The following is a 9,581-nucleotide window of genomic DNA, read 5'->3' as shown; positions in this document are numbered from 1 at the left end:
TGTATACGCTAATCCATTTTCTAAAATTTAGGTTAAAAATAACGAAGTTTGTCTTAGATCAAGCTAAAATTAAATGTAATTTATTTATAACACGTACATGTTACTTGCAAATGGAAAAAAGATATATCAGAGGGGATCTATTTTGGAGTACAAATGATATGTGTTAGGTTACCTTAATTTTGCCCATGGGTAACTAAAATTCCTTTGCCTCGCTGCATAGCCAACTATAACTTTGTTTTGGAAGTTGTCGGTGTTATTAGAGCATCTCTAATCGTTTCTAAAAAAACGTTTGGTAAATCATTGAGTTTTCAAATTGCTAAAAAATTTGGCTTTCTCAAACTATTTTCTACTTACTCCCAAAAGCTAGTATAGAAGACAATATTTTACATAGAAATCTTGAACAATTTGCAAATTACCCTAGCAATTTTTATATACTTTCTTTATCTCTCTTGTACATTTGCATTAGAAACCCTCTTTTCTTCTTGTTCTTTTCCGCGTCCTTTCACCTCCATATCAGCCGATTCTGTATATTCGATCGATTTTGCAAGTGCGAAAAGATTGAGTGTGGAGACAAGGGGTTGTTGGAGATAGTTTTTTTTTTTCAATCTCGTTTGTAAAATCAAGATCGGGAGTAGACTTTGGAAACACTTAGAGATACTTTTAGAGCGAGCTTACATGCATGTCTTGAGCCAGGTATTGCCTTTTGATCTATTTTTGTATTTCTCGGTTTGTCGACGAATCAATCAATATAATAATGTGGAAATGCAAGAGATGATAGCCACCATATTACGTTGTGTCGCAAAGCCGAGACACAGCGATAGTGCCCTGAAAGAACTTGGAGACCAAGTGTCGACCTTTTTGTGCCGGTAATGATTGTACCGTGCAATTAACCCTTACTTGTCACATGCGGCACACTCATGTCAGGTCGAGATCGTCGACCATCACATGCGAGGATACTATAGACCCACGGCCACAATGCCACGCGACTCCTCTACTTTCACTATAGCCTTCACTCTCTCCCACCAAGCTCCTCGTTTCCTCGCCCTAAAATTTAGTCCATATTTCATCGGATGTTTGACATATACATTGAGTATTAAATATAGATTAAATAATAACTAATTGCATAAATTATGGCTAATTTATGAGACGAATTTTTAAGACTAATTAGTCCATGATTTGACAACGTGGCGCTACAGTAAAACTACAATAACATATGCTAATGACAGATTAATTAATATTAATAAATTCGTCTCGCGGAGTACTGAGGACTTCTGTAATTTATTTTATTATTATTACTATCCGAACACTTCCATATGACACCCCTAAACTGTAGCCCCTGGATTTAAACAAGGCAGCTCCTACGTAGTGTGAGTGTCTTTGTTTGTTCTAAGGTTGCGTTTGATAGAGATTCTGCTCTAGTTTTTCCATACACTGAGTAATAATTTTTATCTTTTTTTAGGAAAAAAAACTAGAAGGCAGCAAAACTTACTTTTTTTAGTTTCATCTACGTAGTGTAGAACTAGAAAGGAGACATAACCAGGCAAAACAGTACCAAAACAGGCTCTTACTGTGTTTCCGTAAAGCCATATTGCTGTTCTACTTGTTCTTGCATTGCTTTAAGTACTTAGGCATAATGCATGTAACTAGCTTTTAATTTTACCCCTAATATATAGTGTCATGTGCATGCATGTGACATTTTCATTGGATCATTCTCAAATTCCTCCGACACACATACAGTTAAAATTGTAGTGACTCACATAGCGAAGGGCCTAATAATAAGGCATTCATGATCCATGGTGTTGCATCACCTGGAGCCGATCATGTTGCAGGCCTCTGAGAGCCCATATCGAATGGTCAACGCTCTTCGAAGGAATCTATGACTAGTCAAAGCAGAGGGGAAATAAAACGAGAGAAAGATGACGCGTTGTAATAATTAACAAAATCTCTAAAATGTACAAGAGGAACTCTCATATACTACTCGGAACCTCTATTTCTGAGTTGTGACAAACTGATAATAGGGGTCCAAGAGGTGGTGGTCTTTCAAAAAGACCGCTCGCGCTCTGTCTTTTGCTTTCTCTGAATGCACTGTAAACACAGAGATGATAGGCAGCACAAACAAATACTTTTAGCGACACGCAGACAAATATACTTCTCTCCGTTTGGGTTTACTTGTTAGCAACTTTTTACTGTAGCAAATGTGATCATCTGTTTTTTCTTCTAAAAAAATCTTAGATGCTTCAATGTATATAACACTAATGAAGTATGTTCGATAAAGAATCATATATGTGAAAACTTGATGTATCTAAAAATCTTTTGTAAAAAAAATATATGGTCAAAATTGCTACGGTAAAAATTCGGTGATAAGTAAACAAAAAAGGAGGTAGTAGCAGGCAACGCTAGCTGCGCACCGTACTATACAACATGCATGCATGCACAGGTAATTAGGCATGGTTAAGTTCGGCCTCCAAAAATTTACACCCTATTCTATCAAATATTTGGACACATGCATAGAGTATTAAATATAGACTAAAAATAACTAATTGCACATATTACGACTACTTTACGAGATGAACCTTTAAGCCTAATTAGTCTATGATTTGACAATGTGGTGCTACAGCAACACATGTGCTAATGATGAATTAATTAGGCTTAATAAATTCGTCTCGCGGTTTACTGATAGATTCTGTATTTTATTTTTTTATTAGTATCCGAACACCCCATACGATACCCTCATGTAACACTCGATGTGACACCTCAAAACTTTACGCCCTAGATTTAAACAAGCCCTTAATAAAAAGCAAACTAATTGATCGTTTATAGTTGCTCTCCCTAGCCTAATGTGCCTGAAAAAAAAATCTAATAAGGTGTAGTATATATATGCAAGTCGTCTACTAGTTGTGCTCTCAACTTTCCATTTGTCATTTGACCATTGCAATAGGTACCATATGCGTACGTACTCCTTCCGTCCTAAAATATCTGTCGCTTTCGCTTTCCGAGAAACAACTTTGATAAAATATATATTACAAAATTTTAATATTTATGGTACATAATTAGTATCATTAAAAAGATCTTTGAATCTAGTTTTTTAATAAATTTATTTGAAGATACAAATATTGTACGTATTTTCTACAAATCGAGTCAAACTCGTGGCATGAAAGCCGGAAACGACAAATAATACGGTACAGCTGGAGTACTCTATCTACAACGTATGGTTTGTCGTCCCTTGTACTGTGATAAATAGTGTGTGTGTGTGAGGGAGAGAGGGGAAGGTCCGCACTGGGCAGTACCCCGTCCATGACTGAAGGAAAAGCCCGCTGTAGCGATCCTGTAGAGTCATGAACTCATGATGGAAAAATTTGGCTCCGAGCGCGCCATCTTCTCCGGAACTCGACGTGTGCGGCGCCCAGGCCGCGAGAGCTGAGGTCCAAACCACACCAGCTGCCTGCATACCTTTTTCCAATTTCCATCCTCGCTCTCCTCCGACGACACCGGCAGGCTCCGGCTGCGATCAATGGAGTATTCGAGTGAGTCCACGCCGTGCTTTATTCCTTGTCCCCCCGGCCTCCCTCCCTAGCTCGCCGACCCTTTCTCCCTTGCAACAGTGCCCGGTCAAGCAAGCAAGCTAGCATCGTCGTCGACAGAGGATCGTCGGACACAAAGCGTAGGATCCGCTCGATACATCATCACCCTTATTAGCTTTCTCTCTTCGTTCTCTGCTTTTATTTTCCTCAGATGGAATTGCTTGTTGCTTTCTTTCCACACAAGCATTGCATTATCGTCCATCACATGTACTCTCCTTTTTGAATAGTATAAGTCGTTTTAATTTGTCTAAATACATATTTTTTACTATGTATCTAAACATATATATCTAAGTACGTGTATTCCTTGAATAAACCAATTCCTAAAGTTGTTCTAAGTCAAACTTTTATATATTTAACTAGATTTATAGGAAAAAATGCACATATTTGTGATACCAAATAAACAAATTACGATAATATATATAAATTCAGCTAAATTTGAAAAAGTTTGACTTTACACAACTATTTAGGGATATGGAGGAAGTAGCAAAAACAATGTACCTAAAAAGACAAAACCCTAAGTTGATTTTTGTTTTATTTGCCCCGTTCGGCTTGCTGAATTTTGGCTGAAAGTGACTGAAAATACTGTTCTGACTGAATTGTTGTGAGAGAAAAACACTGTTCTGGCTAAAAAAATAAACCGAACAAGCCGAATATGAGGTAAGCCGAACGGGGCCATTAGAGACAAACCTTTGACCAACGACTACTCTTTATTAGCATATAATTTTTATCCTAAATTCATGATGTTACATTCCTGATATTTTCACAAAAAAGAGATGACAAGAAATTTCAAATTGGACCAAATACATGCAAATATGATACTAACTAAATGTCATTAGACTAAACCTATCTAGAAATACAAATGTTGACACTAGTTTTTATAAAGTTAATTAAACTTATAATTGATGATTGATGAAAAGCTTGATGTGCACTCTTTTTAGGATGAAAGGTGTGGGGGTACGACTCCAGATACCCACGGCAGACCACATGGGCTACGTCCCCAGGGGTGGCCCAGCCCAGAAGTTGAAGCCTTGCGGGGCACGACTATGCTTGGCGCCTCCTGCAAGACACCAGGAAAATATCCTGAAGATACTACGAGATCTGTTAGGATACGTACGATCCCAAGATTCCTGTAATCTGTTATTACTTTCCGGTTATCTCTCAGATCTAACCGACTTGTAACCCTGCCCTCTGGACTATATAAGGCGGACATGGACCCCCTCTAAATTCACGCAATATCATACGATAGCTAATACAAACCAACATACCATAGGAGAAGGGTATTACGTCATACTGACGGCCTAAACCTGTCTAACTCTTGTGTCTCTATTGCCTTCTTGTTCTTGATTATACGCTTCTCTGCTGATCAATCTACCTTCGTGGGATACCCCTCGGAGGACTGTCGACGATATTCTATCGACAGTTAGCGCGCCAGGTAGGGGATTGTGTGTTGTTTCCTTGTCGCACAAGATGGTTTTTTTTCCGCAGGCTCTTTGTCCCTCCCGTAGCCCAGCCAGATCTTCACGGTCGGATCCATCTCGTGGGTCATCAACACTGACAGAGTTGGAGAGGTCATCGAGCCAGTGTAGATCAACGCTGCGCCAACCACCCCAACACCTACGACTACAGATCCGATCCTAGAACCGCCTCTGAGGTCGCCTTCATCGATGACTCGCCGCTCGCTTCCTCGCTACCAGAGGAAGCGGATCAACAACGACGATATGATCACATCCATCAATCGGGTCGGTCTGAAACTCGCCGATTAGCTCTCCATCGCCAAATCGGCTCTGCACACTCTGGTTCAGCACCGACCACCCTCCGGTCCAGATCTATCGGAGGCTGCTCGGAAGACTCCAAGGGTTACGACCCTACCCTTTAGACTCACCAACGACGCCGCTGCTTACCAAGATGCCCTAAGGGGTAGATTTGCCGACCAGGTTGGAGACGTCCATCCTCTCGCCGACCAGATCACCGACCAGCCTCCGCCGGCCGTCAACATGCTGCACGTCGGCCGACGCCTCAGAGCATCCCTCCAGACCATCCTAGAGGAGAATCCAGGCTTCGACTCCCAGGGCCCTACGGAGACCATCGCCGAAACCACCACCAAGCTACTTCCCCGCCCTCCTATCTGTGGCAGCGCAATCTTCAACGTCAGCGTCGATAGCCCCCTTGGAACGGCGAAACCAACGAGGAACGCGTCGCCCGTGAGAACCGAAACGTCAACCGTGCGCAGTGCCGAGCAAACAAGGCTGCCCTTGTGAGGGCCGAGCAGCAGCTTGACTCGCAAGGAAGGCCACTACAGTGCAACCTCGACGATGAGTTTGTCCGCATTGACGGCCATGATGTTTACAAGACTCCAAGCGCCAATCTGGCAGTTGCCGCCAACGAGCTCGCCTGGCTCCCGTAGACACCGAAAGTCGCTATGGTCACCGCCATGCTTAAAGCGGTGCACTGTAGGTCAACGAGATCCGCTAGGATCAGAGACCATGCTCCACAACCTTGATTCACCGATCAGCCGTGACAAGAACCGATCGCCACCAAAGTTGCTTCACCGACCAGCATCGTGACGATAGGCAACCCCTCCAGGGCGGAGCTAGGGGCAACCACATCAAACATCACCGCCAACACAACCAGGAGGTCGACTAGGACGTCCAAGTGCACCTCAACAATCTCTGAGATAAAGGACAACATATCGACGAACACCGCTTTGGTCTCCATGAAGAAGAAGTACGCCGCCGCTAGGAGTATGAGCAAGAGTACGGTAACCCGGACTCTGCTCTCGAGCCGCTCAACACCGACAACGCTGCAGACGACGGCGCCACCACCCCTGAAGGGCCCCCAGCATTCACGAGGACACTCCGAACACTTCAGTGGCCCTGTGGTTTTAAAATCACCGGGGTCGAGCCCTACAAAGGAAGGATGAACCCAACACAGTGGCTACAGGCTTATGCCACTACTGTCCGCGCCGCTGAAGGAGACACCAATGTCATGGTGAACTATCTTCCCATCATGCTCACGCCACCCGCCATGAGCTGGTTCACAAGCCTTGCCCCGGACTCCATCGAATCCTAGGAAGAGCTGAAAATGTCTTCACCGACAATTATATGGCTACATGTACTCGGTTGGGTACCAAGCATGATCTCAACTGCATCAACCAGAAGCCATCCGAGCTCCTCCGTAGCTACATCAGACGCTTTTCAGAGATGAGGAATTCTATTCCCAATATCACAGAAGCGGAGGTCCTCACCGCCTCCATCAGAGGACTCCCTCACCGCTAGCTACGCTCCAAGTTCAACCGCAAGCCACCCATAGGGATTGGTGAGATGATCACGACCGCCAACTAGTATGCCGATGCTGAGGAAACCGAGGTGCGCTTCGATAAGGATGCGGGCACTCATCGCCCAGCATGCCGCTACGATGACCGCCCAGACGACCAACGCCACAACGACCGCCGCTACGACGACTGTAGTCACCATCGTGACAGCGGCCATGATCGGCTAGAAGGACCCAAGTCTGGTCAACATCGCCATCATCGACCAGACCACATTGTCGCCGCCATCAACGAACCTCGCACAAAGCGCAACTACGACGAGCAATACAAGAAGATCCTTGATGACCCTTGCCCTCTCCACAAGAATGCCAAACATAAGATGAAGAACTACCTTGGCTTGGCCAAGGAGTTCCTAGACAAAAAGCTGGATGACGACACCGACGATGGAGCCAGAGGCCGCCGTCCACCAGAGGGCAATGAAAATGCCTTCCAGGACCACAACAAGGTGGTCGCCACCATATTCAGGGGCCTCGCCTCCACCGAGAGCAGAAGAGAACGAAAACTCGTCACACGGTGGGTGCTCGCCGTCACTACGGAAGACGCCGCCGCCAACCCCAGCTATCGCCCATTGTCTGAGGTCCCCATCACCTTCAGCAGGGCCGACCAGTGGGCAGATATCCTCTACACTAGGCGTTTCCCCCTCGTCCTCGATGCGACCGTCCAGAAAGTGCTTTTTAGAAAAGTGCTCGTCGACGGGGGGAGCGCTCTGAATCTCCTCTTTGCCAGAGCCCTAAAGGAGTTGGGCCTTGGGATAGCTGATCTCACACCCTCAGACTCCTTCTGGGGTGTGGTACCTGGCAGGGCATCCAAATCACTCGAAGAGATCACCCTACCAGTATAGTTCGGCACGACAAGCAACTACCATGTCAAACACATCACAACTTCTACATCACCGACTTCAACACCGCCTACCATGCCATACTTGGTCGACCAGCTCTGGCCAAGTTCACAGTTGTACCGCACTACACTTATCTGGTGCTGAAGATACCTTCGCCTATAGGAGTCCTGGCCCTGTGGGCCAACCTCTCCATCGCTGAAGCCATCTAGACCTCTCCATCCAGATTGCTAGTGTGGTCACTGATGCAAAGACGGTGCCCGCCGATGGCCTAGAGATCCCATCGTTGGAGCCTCTTTGCGCCTCCGCCAGTCCAAGGAAACCAAGGAGGCCGGCCTCGGCCTCGATGACCCCTCCAAGACTATGAAGATTGGGGCTCACCTCGACCCCAAATAGGAAAGCGTGCTCATCTCCTTCCTACGTGCCAACACCGACGTGTTTGCTTGGAAACCTACAGACATGATGGTGGTACCACGGGAGAAGATCGAGCACTCCTTGAATGTCTCACCGACCGCCAAACCGATCAAGCAAAAACTCCGCCGATTCACGCCAGACAAGAAGGAGGCTATTAGGGTAGAAATAAAACAGCTCCTAACTGCTGGATTCATAAAAGAAGTATATCATCCTGAGTGGTTAGCAAACCCTGTTCTCGTTCAAAAAAAGAATAAAGAATGGAGAATGTGTGTTGATTACACTGATCTTAACAAACACTACCCTAAAGACCCCTTCGGTCTACCTCAGATAGATGAGGTTGTAGACTCCACCACCGGCTGCGAACTGCTCTCCTTCCTCAATTGTTACTCTGGCTATCACTAGATCTCCCTCAAGGAAGAAGACTAGATCAAGGCGTCGTTCATCACGTATTTCGGTGTGTACTGCTACACCACCATGTCCTTCGGACTCATGAACGCTGGGGCGACTTATTAGAGGGCTATCCAGATGTGCCTCGACCAATAGATCAGCTGCAACATTGAAGCTTACATTGATGATGTGGTCATCAAGTCCAAGACCGGCGATGATCTTATCGCCGACCTCAAAGAAACGTTCGCCAACCTAAAAAGGTATTGATAGAAGCTGAACCCTTCAAAGTGCATCTTTGTAGTTCCATCTGCTATACTCCTGGGCTACATCGTCGGCACATGTGGCATCGAACCCAACCCTGACAAGGTGTTTGCCATCACCATCATGAAACGACCAACATGCATCAAGGATATATAGAAGCTTACAGGCTGTATGGCTGCTTTAAGCAGCTTTATATCATGCCTCAGCGAAAAAGGGCTACCATTCTTCAAACTCCTCAAGTCCTCCGAGCGCTTTTCCTGGTTGGAGGAGGCATATACAGCTTTTGAGTAGCTAAAGTTGTTCCTAACAAAGCCTCCGATCATGACGGCGCCATGGCTAGACGAAATTCTCCTAATCTACATCGTCGCTACTTCTCGCGTCGTCAGCACAGCCATTGTGGTCGAACGTGAGGAGGGTGGGCACGCCTATAAGGTGCAACGTTCGGTATACTTCATCAGCGAGGTTCTCAACGAGCCCAAGACTCATTATCCTTAGGTCCAGAAGCTGCTATACGCCATCCTGATTATGTCGCGCAAGCTCCGTCACTACTTCGAGTATTACAAGATCGTCGTGGTCATCGAGTTTCCTCTGGAGGATATTCTCCGCAACAAAGAGTCCAACGGCCGCATCATCAAGTGGGCTATTGAGCTCAGCACTTACTCCATAAAATTTAGAAGCAAGCCTACTATCAAGTCTTAGGCGCTTACCGATTTTGTTGCTTAGTGGACCGAGATTCAAGAGCCCATCGCCGCCACTTGCCTCAAGCACTGGGTGA

The sequence above is a fragment of the Miscanthus floridulus genome, chromosome 10 (genome assembly GCF_019320115.1).
Source record: "Miscanthus floridulus cultivar M001 chromosome 10, ASM1932011v1, whole genome shotgun sequence".
Lineage (NCBI taxonomy): Eukaryota > Viridiplantae > Streptophyta > Magnoliopsida > Poales > Poaceae > Miscanthus > Miscanthus floridulus.
The sequence above is the reverse complement of the archived record's forward strand: the minus strand, read 5'-3'. Positions refer to the sequence as shown.